Source organism: Aethalodelphis obliquidens, unplaced genomic scaffold (genome assembly GCF_003676395.1).
Source record: "Aethalodelphis obliquidens isolate GAN/ISIS:26980383/991018 unplaced genomic scaffold, ASM367639v1 scaffold1, whole genome shotgun sequence".
NCBI lineage: Eukaryota > Metazoa > Chordata > Mammalia > Artiodactyla > Delphinidae > Aethalodelphis > Aethalodelphis obliquidens.
Window position 1 is genome coordinate 55,283,225 of NW_020837945.1, and position 23,546 is coordinate 55,306,770.

At 35.8% G+C, this 23,546-nt stretch overlaps 1 long non-coding RNA gene across 1 annotated transcript; it reads right to left on the reverse strand.

Annotated features, from left to right (window-relative positions):
* Positions 1-1,638: 1,638 nt before the first annotated feature.
* Positions 1,639-15,412, reverse strand: LOC113619433 (uncharacterized). Its single transcript, XR_003432381.1, has 3 exons — positions 11,630-15,412; positions 7,876-7,974; positions 1,639-1,683 (listed from the first exon to the last, which is right to left on the reverse strand). It is a non-coding gene; the product is annotated as an uncharacterized LOC113619433 (long non-coding RNA).
* Positions 15,413-23,546: the final 8,134 nt, after the last annotated feature.

Below are 23,546 nucleotides of genomic sequence, written 5' to 3' on the forward strand. Positions count from 1 at the left end.
GCCATCTTCCTGAGTTAAGGAGATGGACCTGGGAGTCTGAAGTGACCAGGGTGGCTAGGGTTCATAGAACGGAGCATTGGAAAGGAGAGAGCTGCTCAGAGAGAGAGTTCTGGGTACCTTCAGAGGATCTTCCCCAAGTCCTCAGCTGAGTAGTGATCAGTACATTCCTATGAAGAAAGAACCACCCTAAAGGACCAGAGGAGAATTGTCAGAGTCCACCAGAAATAGTTCCTGTTTCCCCAACTCAGAGTGGAAAATCTCATACTTCATGGGAAATCAGGAAGAATATTCAAAAAAGTTTTGCCTCAATAGCGGGGAAAATTTGCCCAAGACTAAGCACTGTGCTAGTACTTCCTATAAAGCTTCAAAATCTGAATTGAAAGGGTCAGTTTCCAAGTAACTCAACTGCATACCAGAAAAAAAGCTCAAAAATATTTAGAGGAATACAGATATGTCCAACACCCAATAAACTAAAATTCTGGCATCCAGTTAAAAAATTACCAGGCATTCAAAGAAGCAGGAAAATACAGCTTAAAATGAGAACAAAAAAATCAATCAAAACTGACCTAGAAATGACATGGATGATAGAATTAGTAGATAAGAACATTGAAACAGTTACCAAACTGTATTCCATATATTCAAGAAACTAGTAGAAATATTGAACATGATATGTAGAGCAAGAAATCATTGCTCTGGTCAAGAAATGTTAATGCTAATGAGCTAAATCATGTGTTTCAGTGAAGCCCAGTTTGAGAATTATTGCTCTGGGCTATCGGAAGCCATTGAAGACTTTTCAGCAAAGTTTGACATGAAAATAATGAAATGAAAATATTTTAGGAAGATTGAATTGACAGTGAGATTCAGGATGGAATTGACGGGGAAACTAGGAGCAAAGAATTTAGGCAGGAGATAACTGTAATAATATAGCAGGGAAATGATATTTTGGCCTAAAAGAATAGAGGTGAAAAAAGAGGTAGGGAATGGTTTGTTATTTTATTTATTTATTTTTAGTTTACATTTTGTTATTAAGGCCACCTAGTGTGCCTGGCAGTTTGTCCATTTGAAGGGAAGGATCAGTGGGGCTGTCTCTTAGGTTGATGACTTCAGAAGTCTGCAGGATAGCATTCAAGCCCATTTTGATACACTTAGAGCTACACTAGGTATCCTGGAACAATGTCAAAAAAAAAAGGCATTATCTTTGAAATTTCATGAAAACTGGGTCTTCTTTTTAGAAATAAGAAACAGAATAATTCATATGGTGTATGAAGGTTAATATTGTAATGGTACTTGGTTTTAAGTATAGGCTGGTTAATTGACTGGGGTCAAACTTTGTGACAAGCCAAGTTATGAAGGAAGAGACATGGATTTGAGCAGAAGTTTTATGCACAAAAGACACTGAGAAGGAAAGAAGCAACTTAGGAAATGGAAGGTGGTGAATTAATGACTAAAAGCAGTGCTGTCTAATAGCAATGGAACTCAAGCCACGTGAATAATTTTAAATTTTCTAGTAGTCACATTAAAAAAGGTGAAGATAGGGCTTGCCTGGTGGCACAGTGGTTGAGAGTCCGCCTGCCGATGCAGGGTACACGGGTTCGTGCCCCAGTCCGGGAGGATCCCACGTGCCGCGGAGCGGCTGGGCCAGTGAGCCATGGCCGCTGAGCCTGTGCGTCCGGAGCCTGTGCTCTGCAACGGGAGAGGCCACAACTGTGAGAGGCCCGTGAACCGCACAACAAAACAAAACAAACAAAAAAACACAAAAAGCAAACAAACAAACACGTGAAGATAAACAGGTGAATTTAATTTTATTAATTAAACAGGTAATGTTTTATTTAAATCCATATATCCAAAATATGTGGACAATCTAAAAATGATTGAGAAATTTTACATTGTTTTAATATGAAGATACACACATTAATCTAGTGTGTATTTCACCCTTATAACACAACTCAGTTTAGACGAGTCACATTTCAAGTGCTTAGTAGCTGCATGTGCCTAGTAGCTCTTATATTCAGCAGCGGAGCCCATGATCATCAGGCAGCCAGCATTTCTCTCTTCTCCAGTTCTTTTTTTCCACCTCTAATTCTTTCAAGCATTTATTAAGTGCAAAAGACTTCCCTTACTCAGGTAGATTTTGGTATCTCAAAGCACTATGCACAGTCAGACACACTGCATAGAATAGAGACCCATAACAAGTATTTTTGTGGAAGTGGTCTCTAGTTACTGCTTGTAGAAATAAAGGAGGGAATGAATAGAGCAAAGCTCCACGTGATTGTAATCCAGGGTCAAGGTAATAATAACCGTGTGTGTAGAGGAAAGTGAGGATAAGAATACAGGCAATTTGGTTCCGCTTTCTGCTCTAATTTTGCACCCTTGGAATAATTACTTAACGTCTCTAAGTTTCAAGTTTATAAGTGTAAAGAAACATGCAAAAACACTTGGAAAATATAAAATGATGTAAAAACAAAGTAGTAATATTAATTTTCTCAATTACAGGGCATTTTATTTACAAAAAAAGTTAAGTGAGTCTCAGTTGGAAGGAATGTAAGGGAAGCAAATATTACCTCCATTTTACTGAGAGGAAGGTGTGGTGGGACACTGCACAGGGCCTGATCTGCCTTAGGCTGATAGCGAGTCTCTCTCCATATGCCAGCACCCTTGGCCATTCCCACCCTGCCCAGAGAAGTTAGGCAATTCACCTAAATCAACAAGCTGGTGTCAGGAATTGCATTTAGATATTCTGCTTCCCAGTCCTCAACCCCCTTCTCCCGACTCTTCTACACTCCTTCCCCAAGAATGTGGACTTGAGATGTGACCAAAGAAATAAAAAGACTGTATCACAGAGAAGGAATTCCTGATGCCATAGAGGCGAAGACATGAAAACTGAAAAATAACTCAGATTTGATAGGGAGCTCCTCCCTCACCTTAGAATAAGCAATTTCAAGGGAGCAATCAAAAGGAAGGGAAACTTATATATGAGACAGAATTTTGTTTTGGCTGATTTGTTCTTCCTAGTCTCTATGTATCTTTTGTGACTGTGCTTTAATTCAACTCAGGTGTAGCAAAACAATAAAACATTTCAGAGTCCTTTTTTTTTTTTTTTTTCCTTCTCATGAGTTTTGAGCAGGACAGGCAAAATGGGCAAGACTGTTTCATCTGGAGAACAGGATACCCTAGAGAAGGTCCCAACGGCAGGCATGAGAAAGAAGTTCAGGCAGAAGTAACGGCCAGAATTTCAGAGAAGTCTGGTACATGAGGAGGGTTAAGAAAAACTGATAGGGACAGAATAAAGGCCAAAGTAGGAGATTAAATAGTTAATCCCACTAGGGGATTGTAAGTATAAAAAAGTTTGGGAAACCCCTGTAAGTTAATGATCACTCAAGAAAGCAGGTTTGCTTAACCACAAAACCTAGCAAGCTTGCTTAGCAACAAAACCGTGCAACAGAAGCATGAGACATGTCTCAAAACAATAAAACAATGGTGAAATGAGATCCACATCCTGCCCAGTGAGGTCAGTAACTTAATGATTCCTAGGACATGCTTCTCTGTGTGCACTAAAAACAAAAATCTAAGGAAAAGGTGACATTATACTGAAACCTGAGATGATTTACCATATTTTAGTATATGTTACAACCTTTTTGCTCATTTCCACTGTGCCATGACAGTCCCAGTTTGACCATGTAGGGACAAGAAAACTCCCCTGCCCGACATGGAGGGGGAGGAGAAGCTGATGAAGGAAGCTTGATGTCTACTCAAGAATGAGGAAGAAGGTGGTCTTCTACCCCCTCCACTTTTCCTTTGATTAGAAAACTGTAGCCCACTAAGTTCTGGGGGTGGCACTCCCTTGCCCTCCCGCTTGTATGTCTCACAAGTGTCTTATACTAATAAATTCTTTCCTACCTGTCACTCTGCCTCTCGCTGAATTCTTTCTGTGCCAAGACAGAAGAACCTACACTCTACCAAGTCCTGAGATGCATTCTGCTGGTTTCAAAACAGTACTGAGTTTATGTTCAGAGAACCCAACTGCATATCATTGTTGATTACTTACTAGCTCAGGAACCCAGGGCAATTTATTTAATCCTTCTGAGCCTTAGATTCTCTGTAATTAAATTAAACTGAAGTACTATCACCAGGCTCACCTGAACATTTCTGATGATCAAAGAAGAGAATGTGTAAAAAATAAGAGTGGTTTGTCAAAGGTAAGGCCCTACACAGGTGTTGGTTATGATGATCTGATCGTCCAGTGGCAGATACACTTGATTCCTTACAGCATAGGGCAGGGAGTCAGATTATGGGAGAGAGTCAGGTTGTACTTCTTGGAAGACCTGGACAGTAGACAAGGCCCCAGTCATGAAGGAGTTAGGGTTCTGTATAGGAAACCAGAACACAGGTGGCAGATTAGGAATCCATTTATTAGAACTTCATTTTAACGTAGGATTTAATTAAAAGATTAAAGACTGCGTAGTGGAATCTAGACACCTGATTAGAGCTAGACCTTCATCCTGCAGGGTTTTTAAAATGGTTCTCGATCAAAGCCAGAACTGACCTCAAATTGCTGGGTGGGGCTGAAACTATAGATGGAGAGAGACCATGCCTTCCTAGATTTGGTGGTAGAGAAATACTAGATAGAGAGCCAAGTAGATCTTTATTATAAGCATTAAAAAAAAAATCACTTACTCTGAAAAAGATAAGCTCATTAATATGAGAAGCTTTTTGAAAGGTTCCTGTTTTTTTTTTTTTTTTTTTTGCAGTACGTGGGCCTCTCACTGTTGTGGCCTCTCCCGTTGCGGAGCACGGGCTCCGGACGCGCAGGCTCAGAGGCCATGGCTCATGGACCCAGCCTCTCCGCGGCATGTGGGATCTTCCCGGACCGGGGTGCGAACCCGTGTCCCCTGCATCGGCAGGCGGACTCTCAACCACTGCGCCACCAGGGAAGCCCCAGGTTCCTGTTTTTTATTCATGGGTTACTACCAGAGCATTTCTTGCCATTAATCCAAGGAGTCCAGTGAAATATATGATCCTTCTCCAGCTGCTGCACAAATGATCACACTGCTCAGTAAGAGAATACTAATGAGATGCCTAGGTTCTTTAAGAAAGCTGAATGATAGTAATCATCAAAGCATACATCAGAAAATTCCAGTTGCATATGAAGATAAAGCAAATGTCAGGTGTATTAATTCATTTAACTTGCAAATAGAAAATTAGACCAGTCTATTTGATAATACATTATCTTCCAATAGGTTTATCCTTAGAAGGATGCTTGATAAAAATGCTATTAAACCAATGACATCCAAAACTAAATTAAAATCATGTGGTCTTCCATTAGTTCCCCCCCACTCAAAAAAAGTAAAGTATTCAATTATTATCAAACCAGAAAGTGGTTTAACTTTCTCACTTAATTTTTGTTAAAAATTCATGTGTTAAGAAATACTGATTATTAATTATTCTTTTTACATATTGTTCCTAAAATTTAAAGAGATTTGTACAAGAAATCATTAAAGAGATGTGAGAAGAAAACTATTTTCTTTTTGAGAAGGCAACTTTTGATAATGTGTTTTTTGCATTTGAGTCACTTCAGCACTTCTACTTTATCAAAATTTAACATAATACGCCTGCTCACAGAATCTGACATCATCTGGGGTCTATTAGCCCAAAATAAGTGTGGAAAAAGACAACACAGCATTGATACTGTAAAAGAGCAAATTTCAAAGCGTGGTCCCCAGATCAGTACCATTACCATCACCTGGGAACATATTAGAAATGCAAATTCTTAGACCCATTCCAGACCTACTGAATCAGAAACTGGGGATGGGTTTCATGGGTCCCAGAACTCTGTATTTTTTTTTTTCTTTGCGGTACGCGGGCCTCTCACTGTTGTGGCCTCTCCTGTTGCGGAGCACAGGCTCCGGACGCGCAGGCTCAGAGGCCATGGCTCACGGGCCCAGCCGCTGCGTGGCATGTGGGATCTTCCCGGACCGGGGCACGAACCCGTATCCCCTGCATCGGCAGGCGGACTCTCAACCACTGCGCCACCAGAGAAGCCCAGAAATCTGTATTTTAACAAACCATCCAGGTGTTCTTGATGTACACTCACATTTGAGAACCGCTAAGGTACTAACAACGTGAGAGCCCAGGAAAAAGGTACTAAATTTTTTTTTTTGTAACTAAGGTAACCATGTTGAGAAAAAAATATTAATGATCAGACTTATTATTTGATAGCCTTATAATTAATGACAGACAGGCAGAAAGCATCCAAATCTGACATAAGTATCCTCTAGCCAAGACCCTCCCCTTCCCAGTTCAGAATAATTGGTGAGGGTTATTTATATGCATAATGACGTTTCCTTTGTTGTTTTTGTTGTCTCAACAAATAGCATTAGAAGATACTTGCATGTGCAAGACAGGAAGAAGGAGAGAGGGTTGGTGATACCTGTGTCTATCACCTTTTATTAGGAAAACAGAAGGTTTTCAAGAACAACACTCCACTTTGCAGATTTCTATGGCTCACTGGCCAGAACAGCGATTCAGGATAATCCCTAGCATCACGGGATAATGGGAAAGCAAGTATAGAATTATGTTTTCCCATATGGTAGAATTTATGGTTCTTTAAGAAAGAACTCATACAGGCAAGAAGGGGTTGACATGAGTAATAAGTCAGTCAGTCTATAGAATTATAAATAGGAAATGTTAGTCCAGGTAGCCATAACTAAAGTAAATATTTACAAGAAGGATCTTCAAGCTGCAGTGACAGAAGGGCAAGTGAAATGTGTCAAGGTGGAACCCCAAGTCTCAGGTCCCCAAGTTTCCAGTGAGGTGCTGTCCCCTACACCCAAAGACTGGACTACATTAGAATCTACACTTGTGGGGTTCCTCAGAGATCATCACTTGCTCTTCCTGGGAGGAGTAACTTATCTGCCTGGTGAAACTTGGGAGAGCATGACATCCATGACTACATCATTCTGGAGAAACACAGACAATGCAGGTCCACCTCTCTTTCTCTTGGGACTTTCTGTCCATAAGTGAAGTGTATTCTCCTCTTCAGTGACTTCTCTGTTGTGGTACACACTGGACAGCCCTCCTCAGAGTGGGGAGAGGGTTACTGCTTTGTCCCTGGTGACTGAATGGGAAAATTTCAATTGGGATAGGAGGGAGGCTGGCTTGCTTAGCTCTGAAACCTACAACCTATGAGGAATACATTAATAATATCGAATAAAATCAAATGTAAATGTTGGAAGGATCAGAGATAGTAATTTCTGAAGGTAGAAAGGAATATGAGTGTGATAGTCAGGGTTCCATCAGGAGAGCAGAACTACTATGGGTATTATGGAATAAAGGGTTATTGTAGGAATAAGAAGAACAATTGTGGAAGAAGATGGCCCTCCTCCAAAGGGAAGCTGGTGGATCAGAGACAATCTCCTAGCCAGCCTCCTGAAGCACTGAAGCAAGTTGGGAGCTTGAAAGAGAATCTAGGCAGCTGCCAGGGGAGACTGTGAAGGAAAGCTGGTGACATCTACAGAAAGCTGCTGCCCCCATGGACGGTGGTCAGCCTGGGGTGCTGTGGCTCAGTAGGACTGGCAGGTGGGAGGAAGAGTCGCATCCAGAGGAGAGAGTGTGAAGGTAACCTGGATCTCTTGCTGTCTCTGCGTCTTTCACTCACCACACCTAACCATGGAAACCTTCAGAAAGTAATGGCAGCTGCTTTGTCTCTGACTTCCAAATCTTATGCAGTTTCTCTGTTGACTCACTCTAATCATAAACCTTAAAAATGGGTTCTGATATATTTACTTCCAGCCATACTTAACTTACAAATAAAGACAGTAGAAAAATTATGCTTCCACTTAAAATGATTCATCTATCCCTGTACAAATCAAAACTTACCCTCTCCCCAGAGGACATAGAGTTCCACATCACCTCAGTCACTGGAGATGTCCATTCCTCATTGGGTTGCATCACACTACCCCTCTGATATCCTGTAACCTAAATACCAGGCCATAAGGTTAACCATTATTAACACATCTTAGGTTAGATAACAGGGGAAGAGAAGGTGGGGAGAGAGCAAAGAAAAAGAACTGAAATGGAAAGAAAAGAATACACACATTCACTTCAAAGTTGGGATGAAATACTCATAACTACTACAGGCCCTGTTTTTATAACTGAACATGTGGTTACTGCTGGTATTTCTATCTTCCTTCTAGCACTATCCATTCCATATCTCTTTGCTCTTAGCAAACACTTCAGGTTTTAGGCTGTTGCCTACTGGGGTGATGCAAACTGTCATTCCTAAAAGTCTGGAATCATTAGCAATTGATGAAGTTTTCTATTAATTTTCTCACAGACATAGGAGTACTAAGAGGCCCCTCAGAGACTCTCCTGTGTTCCAGACCTTGTCCTCCATTGTGTATTGTGCAGGATCATTCATCTCAGCAAGTACAGTAACCCCTTCTTTTCCTGGTGGTTCACTGGCATTAGAAACTCAAAGAGCCAGGTGTTGGTCTCAAAGTCCAGTTTAATAGAACATTTGTTGTTCCCCCTCCCCAAGGTCAGGCATCTTCCCCAATGGGCAGTCAAGAGTTGTGAGATGGATCACTGAACTCCAAAGAATCTATATCATACCGATTCACATTTCAGGTAGGGTCTTAATTTCAACAAAACGACATCAAGTGTCACATCAAATATTGTTCAAGTGAAGCTTATTTGACTTTATTTATATTGAATTTGTTTATATGTTTTGGTTTTATAGCTATATAAGCATAAGGCATTTATACCAAGATTATATTGATATATTTTTACCAAACATTATAATAAAAATAATTTACATAAGCAAAAAAAAAAAAAAAGAACATTTGTTGTACCCCTTGATGAAAGAATTTTACCCTGGGAAACAAAAACTCAAATCTAGCAGAGCCTCAGCTTGATGGAGCAGGAAGCTCCAATTCTGCTGCATCAATGGGAATAGAGGAGCCCATCCTACTTACATCCTTTGCAGAGAAAGCATTTGTTAAAAATTTTAAATTCTTTTAAACTAAAAATAGAAAGCTTTAAAATCCCATAAAGCATTTCTTAAAAAAGAAATCAATCATACTTAATGGTGAAATGTTAACATCATACTGTAGGTGGTTCTCTTGGATTCTTTCAGGTAAATTCAGTAATAGTTTGGGTACAAAATATGAAACTGCTTATAGAAACCAATAGCTTTCATGTATATATGTGTACACATATATATTAAATCAGAAAATATAGTAGATAAAAAGATGGTGAAAAGATTAAATTTAACAACCTATAAAACTATATACATATAAAATATTATTGAAGGTCATAAAAGACTTGAATCCATGGAAAGGCATATCATGTTAAGAAAAGTTGATTTAACATTATAGAGATGTTAATTCTAAATAATCTATGAATCTAACATTATTCAAATACAAATGTCAAACTTTTTTTAACTAGACAAGATGATTCTAAAATAATGCGGAAAAAATAAATGAACAAGTATATTCAGAATTCTTAAATAAAAAATGAGGAGAGATTAGTTCTATAAAATATTAAAACATTATCAAGCTGCAATAGAAAAATTAGACAAGATTAAAAATTTTAAAAAATCTTCATAGAAAAATACACCATAAACAAAGTCAAAAGTCAGCTAACTAACTGGGGAAAATATTTGCAACTTTTATCATAGGTAATTAGAAAATTTACTTACTAAAGACTGTCTGCAATCCAATAAGAAAATAATGGATGACCCAAGAGAAAAAACTGGAAAGGGGTTAAGCAATTTACAGAAAAGGAAACAGAAGAAAAGTAATTTTTACATGTACAAGAGCCATGAAAAGTTTAACACCATAATAAGTGATACTGTTTGCTTACAATAAAATGATGAGGATGTGGGGAAACAAACATTGCTGGTGGGATATTCTGAAATGCACATATATTTAGACTAAGTAATCCTACTTCAAATGACATTCATATAAAGATATTAATTGCAGAGTCTTCATTATAGCAAATTTGTAATGAATACAAATTATGAAAAATAATTTGTATTCATTAATATGAGTTGAATAATGATGGCATATCTATCAGTGGAATATTATGAAATTGTCAAAAATGATCAAGAAGTTCTACGCATGCTGATACCCTGGAACATTTTCCTACATATTGTGTGTTGAGAAAGGGAAGGTATAGAACAATATGTATAGAATGTTTTCATTTCTGTAACCCACCAAAAACATGTATATGCATATACATGTTCATATGTATTATACCTCTATTTAAGACTATATAAAGAAACCAGTAACTAGTGAGTGATTCTGTGGAGAACTACATGGCTAAGAGAGAGGAGTGAAAGGGAATAATTATCATGTATCTTTTCTTAACATTTAAAAATAATACACTTTTATTACTTACCCACTTCTTGGGACCCCTATTATTTACACCTTGCATTAGTCTGATATATTTATTACAACTGATGCACCAATACTGATATATTAACCATTGTTTACAGTTTACATTAAAGTTCACTCTTTGTGTTGCAGAGTTCCATGGATTTTGACAAATGAACGTCATGTACCCACTATTACAGTATCATACAAAATAGTTTCATTTCCCTAAAAAAACCCTAAGCTCCACCTACTTAGCCATGCTTCCTGCTATTCTCACCCCCACCTCTGGCAACCCGTTTTTACTGTTGCTAGGTTTTACTTTTCCAGAATGTCATGTGGTTAGAATTGTTGATCTAAAACAAACTGCTAGTTGTTTCTCCAGCAAAAATTGGTTTATTCGGATCAACAAAGAATTGCAATTTAGGGTTTGCAACATTAGTGAGCCAAGCGCCAATTCCTCACACAGTAAGGGAAGAGCTCTTTTATAGAGGGGAAAAGGGACTTGGGAGGGCTATAGTAAACAAAGAGTCCATGGCTTTTCATTGGTTGAGTCGTTGCCAGGAAACAAGAGGAAGTCTTTCTTTTTCCTGTTGGCTCTGCTATTGTTGTAGGGTGTAGGAGCTCCCCCTTCTGGCCTCCTGACTTTATTTTAATTGAGATTCCTGTTTATTAATTTTTAGAGAATGATACAGTATGTAGCCTTTTCAGACTGACTCCTTTCACTTAGCAATATGCATTTAAGTTTCCTCCATGTCTTTTCATGGCATGATAGCTCCTTTCTTTCTATTGCTGAATAATACTCCATTGTATGGATGTAACAATTTACTTATTAAATCATCTTGGTTGTGGCTTATAATTCTTTTCAAACGTTGGATTCAATTTGCTAATTTTTGTTGAGGATTTTTGTACAGGCATACCTCATTTTCTTGTGTTTCACTTTACTGCGCTTCCCACATGCTGCATGTTTTACAAATTGAAGGTTTGCGGCAACTCTGCGTTGAGCAAGTGTATCAGTGTTATTTTCCAACAGCATTTGTTCACTTTGTGTATCACATCTTGATAATTCTCACAATATTTCAAACTTTTCCATCATTATGTTTGTTTTGGTGATGTTTGATGTTACTATTGTAATTGTTTTCGGTTTGGATTTTTAAATGATGTACATTTTTTAAGACATATGCCATTGCATGCATAATAGACTACAGTATAAACATAACTTTTACATGTACTGGGAAGCCAAAAAATTTGTGACTCACTTTATTGAGATCTTTTCTTTATTAGCAGTGGTCTGGAACTCAATCTGCAATATTTCCAAGGTATGACTATATCTTTGGTTCATGATATTGGTCTTCTTGTAATGTTTGTCTGGTTTTGGTATTAGGGTAATGATGGCCTCACAGAATGATATGCTTCTATTTTCTGGAAGAGATTGTAGAAAAATTGTATCATTTCTCTCAAATATTTGGTAGAATTCACCAGTGAAACCACCTTGGCCTGATGCCGTTTTGGAAGGTTAGTAATTATTGATTTAATAGATACAGTCCTATTCAGAGTATCCATTTCTTCTTGTGTGAATTTTAGCTTGTCTCTCTCACAAAATTGGTCCATTTCATCTAGGTCATTAAATTTGTAGACAGATAGATGCTCATAATATTCCTTTACTATCCTTTTCATATTAATGAGATCAGTAGCGATGACCACTCTCATTGAGTGGTCCTGTGTCCCTGGGCTGTAACCTTTACAAGTGCTTCTCAGCATTTTTTCTCCCTTAGGTGAGACTTGAAGTTCTAAAAGGGACTGGAGTTAGGTAATTACCCTTCCTCCAAGCCTGATAAGGCTTCAGTTTTTTCCTTGTCTGATAGGACTTTGTTATGGAGAATGTTCTGGGCTTATTTCGAAAGGGTTACTTTCCCTCTCCTCCAGGCCAAACATGGGGAAGTTTCCTCTGTGAGAACGTGGTGGGGCTCCCAGAGGTAAAACTCAGGAAAGTGTAAAAGCATGATGGTTCCCAGAAGTTTATAACTCTCAAGCTAGTTCACACAGCCTCTCGCAATTACCAAAGTTATTATTTAAGGGTTCCCATCATGCTTTTGCTGCAGGTAGGTTGATCTATATTCTCTGCATTCATTTATCTCTCCTGTTTTTGAGGTGGTGGTTAGTCCTGTGACCCCAATTCTCCAAAGGATCTAAAAAAGCCATTGATTTTTCAGTTTGTTCAGTTTTTTCTTGTTGTGACGGTAGAAGAGACAGCTTCCAAGCTTTACATGTCGAAGCTGAAACTGAAAAGCTCATGTATCTTTTCTTAAATTTTGAATTTTGCACCATGTGTTTATATAATCTATTCCTATCACCCACCCCTTCCCCAAATAGAGAATATCACAGTTGTTAAAATTAAGGTGCTACTATTGTCCACAGAATGGAAGAGATCCAAAAAGAACATAAATACATTTGATTAATATGTAATCATCGCTGAACTAACCTTACAAAGAAACACAGCCCCTGGAAATATTAGCAGAATGATCAGAAGTTAAGTACCCACGCAGGCGTCATAGCAAATGAGACATTTTACTACTTGGATCCATCCACAACATCAATACCTCAAGTCTCTGAGATCAGCAGCTCAAAGACAGCAGCAATTCAAGTCATGGCTTCAATCAGTCTAACCTCAAGCTCAAGGGTATTTGCATGAAATGCCACTCAGACTAAATGGTTCAGGGTGACCTTGCTTATTCTCTTGGTATTTTTACACAGCCAGTTTCAAACATCTCTGACCACGTTACAGTATCTCTCCTCTTGATTCTATATAGATTTCCAATATTCTTTAACCCTTCCTTGATATTACAACTAAACTTTTATATTTTCATTATCTCTGTAAACACAAATGTATAAACCTTTACTTTGGAATACATGGCCCTAAACATTTTTGGACTTTTTAAAAGAGGATAACATGAAATTGACACTTCTAAATAGAAATATTAACAGAGAATAAGCAAATTCTATATTAAGTGGAAAATCAATTAGGCTGTTACAAATATGTGGCTTAAGTAGCCAAGTATCTTTTTAAAGCTTGTTTGCTTTTAGCGTCCATAAATCTACCAAAAGAGCTAGGAATATAACAGGATCCAAATCCTAGACATATTGTTTTGTTATTAAAGTTTGGCAAACTTTTCTCAACTGTGTCTTTCCCTCGTACTCTCTTCCAGGAAATAAAATAACAATGTGCTTCATAATAAATTTTGTAAATATGTTCATCAGTTGGAGAAGGCTATGACACCCAAGAGAAGGTTGATTTAAAGTATGAAGGATAATTCTTTCTAAGAGAAAAATGTTTACTTAACACTGCTCATAGAAGTAAATTAAGTAGGAAAGCAAGTAGACTAACTTTAGTCAATAAAATGTTACCCCTAGGTGTAGACAAGAATACTTTGAATTGATTTAACTCCTAGTACTAACCTCACCACCCTGCACTACTTTTGAAAATGCAGAATCTCTACCATTAATTTTACTTTCTATAATTGGCTATAGGTTTGCAGAGAAATAAGAAACCATGGACAAAGGAAATAAAGGTTTCTATTCCATTCTTCCAAAAGGGTTTAGATAAACACTTATTGAGAAACTACTAAAAGCCATGCCCTTTATGTTTTTTAAAAAATATAACAATACTATGAAGTATGTATTATCCTAATTTTATTGATGAAACTTTCTTTACGTAGAGCCAAAAGTTAAATTTAGATGTGGTTATAAAACTCGTGTTGAAACGTGGTTTTAAAAAGTTAAATTTATTTTAAAATTTTAGAATGTAAATAAACAATTTCATTACTCAGAGGCAACCACTTCATCATTTATAATATGTATATGTACACATACATATTTATATGCACCTACAAGATATATATATTTATATCCTAAAGATAGGCAGAGAAATGAATCCTTGTTTACAAATAGTCTGGTTTCCTGCTTTTTGCACTTAACACAACAGGAATCTCTTTCCATGTACTTATACATTTCAATATCTTTGTTTTTGAAAGGCAACACATTATTCTATTGAATGAATGTACTTTACTCCTCTAACTGTATACATGGATTGCTTCCAATTTTGTGCCACAATAAACAGTGCTGTAATGAATATTACTGTACCTAAATCTTAGTGCACATCCTTATTTCCTTATGATAAATTCCCAGAAGTGAAACTGCCCATAATACATGTTTTTTTAATCACATATCAGTTTGTTTGAATCATCGGGTCTTTTTTCAGAAAATGCAATATAAAGTTTAAATATCTTTGTGAAACGCATGAGGCCTGGGCTCACTGTTCTTTAAGAATCCAGAGCTCTAACATGCTGATTAACTGTGAGCTTTATAGAAATTAGTTTGTAGTAGTTAATACTAGTCTTTACTTTTGGGTAAAGAAAAACCCTGCTTAACTGAACATGAACAGTGTTGTCTTTTCTAAGGGCTAATCATAAGCCTTTTTATTTGAAGTTTGCAAAAAGAATAAGGCTACTCTAATACGTTGTTATCTTTTGGCTCTTTGAGATAAGTGAGGTGAAATATAACTCTTGGAATAAGTGTGTACATAATGTTAACAGAGAGGCAGAATCATGTTCACTACTAAATCCCTGCCAAATGCTCAGCTACTTAGTGAAAAATTAGTTTCTAATAACATAATGAAACTGTAACTCAACCTACTCTATTGACTTTGAAAATGTCATTCTCTTATTCAGCACTGGCTAGACTTCATATAAAAAACCCTCTGTGGTATCCAAATTAGAAGGGAAGAGATAAAACTGTCATTATATGCAGATGACATGATAGTATATACAGAAAACCCTAAAGACTCCACACAAAAACTAGAACTGATAAACATATTCATCAAGGTAACAGGATACAAGATTAACATACATAAATCTGTTGCGTTTCTTTACACTAAAGAAGTCTGGCCAAGGAGGTGAAAGACTTATATGCTGAGAACTATACATTGATAAAGGAAACTGAAGATGATTTAAAAAATTGGAAAGATATCCCATGCTCTTGGATTGGAAGAATTAGTATCTTTAAAATGGCCATACTACCCAAAGCAATCTACAAATTTAATGCAATCCCTATCAAACTACCTATAACGTTTTTCACAGAACTAGAACAAATAACCCTAAAATTTATATGGAATCACAAAAGACCCAGAATTGCCAACGCAAACCTGAGGAAAAAGAATAAAGCTGAAGGCATAACCCTCCCAGACTTCAAACAATACTACAAAGTTACAATAATCACAAGTGTGGTATTGGCACAAACACAGACATGGATCAATGCAACAGAATAGAAAGTCCAGAAATAAACCCACACAACCTATGGTCAATTAATCTTTTGACAAAGGAGGCAAGAATATACAATGGGGAAAAGACAAAATCTCTTCAGTAAGTGGTGTTGGGAAAATTGGACGGCTGCATGTAAATCAATAAAGTTAGAACACACCCTCACACCATACACAAAAATAAACTCATAATGGCTTAAAGGCTTAAATACAAGATAGGACACCACAAAACTCGTAGAAGAGAACATAGGCAAAACATTCTCTGACATAAACTGTAGCCAATGTTTTCTTAGCTCAGTCTTGTAAGGCAAAAGAAATAAAACCGAAAATAAACAAATGGGACCTAGTCAAACTTACAAGCTTTTGCACAGCAAAGGAAACCATGAACAAAACAAAAAAACAACTCACAGAATGGGAGAAAAATATTTGCAAATGATGTGACCAAACAAGGGCTTAATTTCCAAACTAAACAAACAACTCATACAACTCAATAACAAAAAAACAAACAATCCAATCAAAAAATAGGCAGAAGAGCTAAATGGGCATTTCTCTATAAAGTAGACATAAAGATAGCTAACAGGCACAAGAAAAGATGCTCAACATCACTAATTATCAGAGAAATGCAACTCAAAACTACGAGCCATCACCTCACACTGGTCAGAATGGCCATCATTAAAAAGTCCACAAATAACAAATGCTGGAGAGGGTGTGAAGAAAAAGGAACCCTCCTACACTGTTGGTGGGAATGTAAATTGGTGCAGCCACTATGGAGAACAGTATGGAGGTTCCTTAAAGAACTAAACAGTTATCCTATGATCTAGCAATCTCCCCCTGGACATATATCCAGAGAAAACTCTAATTTGAAAAGATACATGCATCCCAATGTTTTACAATAGCCAAGCAACCTAAATGTCCTTTGACAGATGAATGGATAAAGAAAATGTGGTATACACACACACACACACAATGGAATACTACTCAGCCATAAAAAGTAAATAAATAATGTCATTTGCAGCAACATAGATGGCTTAGAGATTATCATACTAAGTGAAGTCAGTAAGAGAAAGACAAATATCATATGATATCATATGTGGAATCTAAAATATGATACAAATGGACTTATTTACAAAACAGTAACAGACTTACATAGAAAAACTTACGGTTACCAAAGGGGAAGGTGGGAAGGGATAAATTAGGAGTTTGGGATTAACAGGTACAAACCACTATATATAAACTAGATAAACAAGGTCCTACTGTATAACACAGGGAACTATATTCAGTATCTTGTAATAACCTATAATGCAAAAGAATCTGAAAAATATACATAACTAAATCACTTTGCTGTACACCAGAAACTAATACAACATTGTAAATCAACTATACTTCAAGAAAATAAATTTTTTAAAAAACCAAAAAAAAAAAAGCATATGAATGCTGGGTCCTTGGGGAATTAGATAACAAAAAAAGTGCATTTAGTTGGGATGAAAGATACTTCTTTTCACATTTAGTTTCTTTATGAAGGGCTATTTGTGGCTCAATGTGCAAAAAAGCTGGGTTCTGAGAATTAAGGTACTTCTTCATTCATGATGATAATTATGTTTTCTCTAGGGTATTTTTGAAATGCTTAGATAAACACAAGCATAAACAAAATAGGCCTCTTTGTACGACAGGAAGAAAGTCAATTAGCTACAAAATGCTAAGCAGAGTAAGACTGCATAAAACTTCAAAGTAAATTGCAGATTCAAAGGAACCCTTTTTTTTTTTTAGTTAAGAAGTGGATTTATTTAGAAACACACTCCAGAGTGTGGGCCCTCTCAGGTGAGAAAGGCACCAGGGTATGGGGTTGTCAGTTTTTATAGGAGTGGGTAATTTCATAGGCTAATGAGTGGGAGGAGTATTCTATTTTAGGAAGGGGCAGGGATTTCCAGGAATTGGGCCACCGCCTACTTTTTGATCCTTATGGTCAGTCTTGGAACTGTCACGGTGCTTGTGGGTGTGTCATTTAGCTTGCTGATGTGAGTGTATACTGAGGCTCAAGGTCTAGTGGAAGTCTACTTGTCTGCCATCTTGGATCCATTTGGTTCTAATCAGTTTATGTTGTGTCCTTGGGCTGTATCATTCTTTCAAAGGTTCTGCCCTGCCTCCTCCTGTTTCATTCCCCCCTCAGAGATTTTACTCCCATATTCTTATGGGAAGCAGAAGGGTGATGGTCTGTCTTCTGTAACTGCTTCAAGGCTGAGTAGGAGCGTCGACCCTACCTGTCAGGGAGTAAAAATCTCTGGATGCCTGATCTAGGGGCCCCAGGGGCAGGAAACCTTGTTTTAAGTTGGTATAGGCTGGAATCCTCGCATAGCCATCATCTTGGTGTGGAAAAACTGTTTCCATAGCCCTTCTATGAATCTCCTTGATGATGAAGCAATTTTTGTAACAGCTTCAGAGTACAAAAATATCTATAAATGACAAAAGACTTAAAAGGCATGGTAAAACGTCTGATTACAGTGTAATCGATAAAGAAACTTGGTTATAAAAAACAGAATTACGACTGATTACATTTAACTTAACATACCAAATAATCCTAGTTAAATATTTCTCTTTAACATACCTCAGGGGCCCTCTAAAGTACCCCAAAGTTAGCTGGAAATCAAAAGAAACAATTAAAATTTGGTATTTGGGAAGTTTTTCAAACAGTTTTAAAACACTTGGTCAAATAGGATCATAGGTCACTGTGAGACAATACTTATTTCTTAGCCAAAGTTACAAAAGAGCTCAAAAGCAAACACAAGTCACTTAAAGTCAAAGAAACTCACATAAATCTGTTGTCAAAAGAAGCATTTCAAGAATACTTCGGAGGGAGAAACCAAATCCAGTCTTGTTCTAGCCCATTCCTAACAAAATCCATTTACCAACTAAATTCAATCCAACCTTACAAAATCCTAATCATGCATAACTCTTTTCAGTATTTTTCATCCTCACTTCTTTTACTAAAAACACGTATCTTACTTTTCTTAAAAGTTTTTTCACATTGAGTTATCTTTCTTGTTGACAAATTTGTAACAGATAGAATAAGGTCTTATTTGACCTCTAATAAACCAAGGTACAACAGAAGTATTATGTTTAACGTTGATGACTCTAGAAACATGTCTATATTAATCAAACCAACAAGCTTAATACACCTTCAATGCCAGATATCAGTTTCCAGATGACATGAACCTGAAAATTCATTCTGGCTAGATTGTTTTTTATTTGAGTATTTATATAAGCACCTAATTTTTTTTTAATGCCAATTAAGTAGAGCTCTCTTATGAATTCATTTTTGGCAATATCATACACCTACAACACACATATAGATACATATGAACACACAACAAACACAGAGGCCTCATAGTTCCCATTCAAGATTTCAGCCCTCAGTCAGGTACAACATAAAAGCCATCAGTTACAAGGGGTTGGATTCAAATTGGGCTTCTAGCAGATGGAACAAATCAAGGTCACCTACCTGGATGGCTAAACCCTTTTCACTAGTGTTTACAGAAAAGACACTTAAGATTTCTATTTATCCTTGACAAGTCAAGTTCTAAATTACCATCTTTTTAAAATTTGCCTTTAAAAAGATGGCAGAGATAAGGGTTCCTGAGAAGACCAGATAGGACATGTGCATCTCAAAGAACCCATGCTTTTTTAATTTTTCAATGCTTCCTCTCAACTTATGGATTACAGAGGCATGCGATTTCAAGTACTTATCAGGCTCATTATCGGTATTATAAAAATAAAATAAACCATCTACCTTTTAAAGGCATAGGTCATATTTTTTTGTTCATCTTAATTATTTCTTTAAAATTTATTATCTTGAGTGTAAACTCAGTGAATGCTAAAAATATACAATCAGTTTCTTAACTCAAAATATTTATCATTACAGGTAACATGCATTTAATATTTATTGGAGATCACTGAGAGAGCCAAGGCCAAGTGACTGAAACAAACAGAATCTTATAATCCAAATGAGCAATTGTCAAATTAGGGAGCTTGGGAAGGAAGATAATATCAAAAGGGCTCTATGGTTTGAAAAAATATTCAATATGCTTAACATACATATTATTTATTTTCTCAAATTACAGAAAGCAAACCTCAAAATTCTTGGCTTATGGGAATATGCAAACAAAAAAGTACATACTCTATTAATTGTAAAACTGTAAGCACTGTATTTTGTCAATGATGTAACAGATAATGCAATTTAGACTGTTATGCCCAGTATATCATAGTATTAACAAAATGTTCAATAGTCTCCTATTAAAAAAGTAAAAGCAAATAACCACTTGGCAACCATCTGAGTAATAACTGATTCAAGTGAGAATCATCAATGGACACGAAAACTAGTAGGCAAAAGTTGGAAGAAACAGGATATTTGTGGTATCTTCCCACAAGTTATTTATTATTTCCAGAAGGAAAAATAGTAATGCTACACTGAAGGCACTACTTTGTGTGTCTTATTGTGTGAAGATAGGTAAATATATTATGATATTGAAAGCCACGGTATTTCTATATACTTGTTTAAAGCAAAAACCACAACATTGTTTTGGGGGTCAATAATGTACATACTTATACATGTCAACCACAGCATAAAGGATGAGGATAAGAGAATCCACATAGTGGTCAGGTTTCTACATTTTATGTTAAGTAGTACAATATTAACTCCAAGTGGAATGTGAAAGTTAAGGACTTACTTGTCAAAACAGGTAAAAAAGCAAGACCCAACTGTATACTGTCTACAAGTCATGCATTTTATAAGACACAGGTTAAAAGTTGATTAAAAAAAAGGATATACCTGGCCAACAGAAAACATAAAAAGGCTATTAATATCAAATAAAATAGATGTGAAGACAAAGATTACCAAAGATAAAGTGATACATTTCTTAATGATAAAAGGGTCAAATTAATCAGTAAGATATAACATTTAATAGCAAAGTTTCCACTGCTTTTGTAAATAGAATTTTATCAGAACACAACCATGCCCATTTATTTACGTACTGTGGACAGCTACTTTCATGCTACAATTGCAGAGTTAAGTAGTTGTAAGAGAGACTGTATGTCTCACAAAACCTAAAATATTTACTACCTGGCCCTTTACAGAAAATGTGTGCTGATTTCTGCAAAGGAATTAAGTCACACACAGGACATGTGTTTTATCCAACAGTAGGCAAGTCAAAAGCAAAGTAGTAAATACGATTCATAACTATTTGAAAAGAGGAAAAGAAAAATATCAAAGTAAAATAGGGTTATGTATTTCAGTGACTATACCTTGATTAGAGGTATCTATAACATATAAGAATGAGCCTCAAGTAGAAGCTGAAATTCAGTTACATTTTCATTTAACTAACAGTCCTAACTCAAGATAGAACCTCACTATATCCTTAACATAAATAACTAGTTTTTGCAACATATAATAAAGAAAACTAAAAGGGCACTAATCTGACAATTTTCCCCCAAAACACAGCATTAAGTTTTAATGAGCATTTTTTTCCTGCCCTGACATTAAACAGATGACAGTTTAGTATAACTCCAATCAGCCATGGAAACTCTATTTGTTCAAGTAGCAAGTTTAAACAGTATAAGGAAGTGTGTTAATGTACACTTGGATTCAAACTCTTTATAGCAAAATTCTTAGAGAATATGAAAAATTCTAATATAATGATGCATTTACTTAGTTTTGTATTCCCCATTAAGAAATGGGAATACACACATGGAAATCATTTGTAAAACTCTGACAATGGTAGTGACTCAAACTTGCTTAAAATAAAATTTTTTACAAAAGAAGAAAAAATACATTTACACATGCACACTTGTTTTTCTGATCTGAGGTACACAGAACGAAAAAGTAAAAAAAAAAAAAAAAAAAAAAGGTAGCCAACATACTAAGGTTAAGAAAAACAACACAACAGGAACAATATGAAAGATGCTACGAGAGACAGAAAGACTATGAAAAGAAGTGAAGGTGGACGACAATTAGTACTCACCTTTGAAATATGGCTTTTCTTCTTCAGGGAGAAGAGATTAACAGGTTAAAACTACTGTATTAAAGAAAGGCTTAAAAACATATGGAGTCTCTACCTATATAGGTCATTAAGAATAGGCAAACTGAGTGGCTTAAACAAATGCATACTTGCAAGAATGGCTAGATCTGCACTGTCCAGTAGGACGGCAATTAAAGTTAAAATTAAATAAAATTAAAAATTCAATTATTCCACTGCACTAGACACATTTTAAGTGCTCAGCAGCCTCATGTGGCTAAAGGCTATGGTACTGGACAGTGTAGATACAGAACATTTCCATCACCACAAAAAGTTCAACTGGGTAGCCCTTGGCTAGGCTCAGTGTCTTGAGATGTCTAAACTGTAAAGTTAGCTTGATTTTCCCTAGAACTCTTTGTTTCATTTATGTATTTATTTTATAGAATTTTTTTGGTTTTTATCTTACAGGGCCTTTTGTTCTTCAGTCATATCTATCCATTTCAACATTATTTTTCATATTAAATTGAAAATGCATGCAGTTTCAAAAAGGAACAGAATGTACCCCTTATGGAAAGAGTAGCAATTTAAAATGTGTTACACAACACAATGCTTTTTTAAAAAATTTGCAGAACTGTACAAAATGTATACAAATATATAGAACTATCAGTTTGATATTATTTAATGTAATTAGTGAATTATAAAAATATATTCTCTAAATATAAATTCAGATATACTATGGCTGAAAAATAGAAGTAAATCTAAGTTACCTAAGTCAAACAGAGATACAAATAGTGAAGAAAATACCAAGTAAAATCAATGGTTGTAATAGCATAGCAATAAAATCAACCAAAATTTTTAATATAAAAACTCTTCTTAAACACTACTCAGAACATTTGATTCAAATGAAGAGTACTGAAAAATTCCCTTGTATTAAAGAAATACATAAATAAGGACATTTAAGTCATGCTTTAAAATTTAACAGCCTAATTAAAAACTATGTAAATGAAAGACAATATATCAAATGAAATTCACATCAGAATTAACAACAAATAAATTTCTGAATATGTGGCAAAGGTAGAATCCACATTACCTGTATGTAAATTGTAAGAAATTCATAAATATTGATAATTCTGTAAGTTACTACAGTTTTTTATGTGACGAACAATATAGTCACGATGTATCACCTATTTTCTAACTTTTATACATTATTTCTGCAAATATTCACTGCGTGTTTAAAGATTTAGAACTTATACCATATATCTTACTACATTTTCAATGCAGTAATAAAGTTATTTTAGATTCACTGAGTGGGGATGAAGGGGGAATCAGGTGAAAGTGATCAAAAGGTACACATTTCCAGTTATAAGACAAAGTACTAGAGATGTACAACATGATAAAGATAATTAACACTGCTTTCTTTACCTCCTATATGAAAGTTGTTAAGGGAATAAATCCTAAGAGTTCTCATCACAAGGGAAAAAAACTTTTTTTCTATTTCTTTGATGTTGTTTCTATGAGATGATGGATGTTCACTAAACCTACTGTGGTCACCATTCTATAATGTATGTAAGTCAAATTATTATGTTGTATACCTTAAACTCATACAGTAATGTGTGTCAATCATATCTCAATAAAAGTAGAAGGAAAAATAAATTCACTGACAACTGATTTTAAAAATCTAATCACAAATGAGAATAAATTAAACAAGCAGAAGAGAGTGGAAAGCAACTAAGGAAAAAGAAAACACCTTAGAAAAAACAATAATGGAGGCTAAGAAGAATATTCTGAAGTAAAAACCAAAGAAAGCTTTAAGCAATAAAATCCAGAAACAAGAAGTAAAACTTTAAGACCAAATAA